Source organism: Chaetura pelagica, unplaced genomic scaffold, assembly GCF_000747805.2.
Source record: "Chaetura pelagica isolate M959 unplaced genomic scaffold, ChaPel_1.0 scaffold757, whole genome shotgun sequence".
NCBI lineage: Eukaryota > Metazoa > Chordata > Aves > Apodiformes > Apodidae > Chaetura > Chaetura pelagica.
In genome coordinates, this window is record NW_009970727.1 from 1,277,667 (window position 1) to 1,278,400 (window position 734).

A 734-nucleotide genomic window follows, 5' to 3' on the forward strand; every position below is an offset into this window, starting at 1 on the left:
GTAGGGAGGGGTGGGGCTGCAGGGGGCGAAGCCTGGCTGCACCCCTGGGGGCTGCACCCCTGGGGGCTGCACCCCTGGGGGCTGCACCCCTGGGGGCTGCACCCCTGGGGGCTGCCCTGTCAGGCTGGTTCCTGGAAATCAAAATGATCAAATGTCAGGCTATCTCAGAGATTTCCCACGAAGAATCCACTGCAGCTGCTTTTAAAGATAATCTATCAGTAAAGTGCCTCTTGAGCAAGGTGTTCCCATAAGGGTGTGGGTGTTGTAACATCATCTGCTAATAGCCTGAAATCCTGCTCCTCAGAGCAGGGAATTAGGCAGGAAAGGGAGGAGAGGATGAAGGTGCTTCCAGGGACAAAGTTATAAGCTTATAACTCCCTGTCTCTTGCAGTATAGGACAACCTCATACTTTAAAGTACTTGGAAGCCTTTCCTGCAGATCATCTGGAGGATGAGAAGGCCTTGGACGTGGTGTTTACCCTCTCTAAAAAGGGTCTGTCAGTTTGATAACATGATAAGCTTAATTTCCATGGAAAAGTCAAGGGGTCATGGGCACAAGTTGATCCTGGGGAGATTCTGATTGGACACGAGGTAGATTTTTCCATATGAGGACAGTGAGACATTGGAACAGTCTCCCAAGGGAAGTGGTGGATTCCCCCACATTGGGCAGTTTGAAGTCTCAGCTGGACAGGGTGCTGAGCCACCTCACATCAACTAGAGTAGCACCTAGAAAGG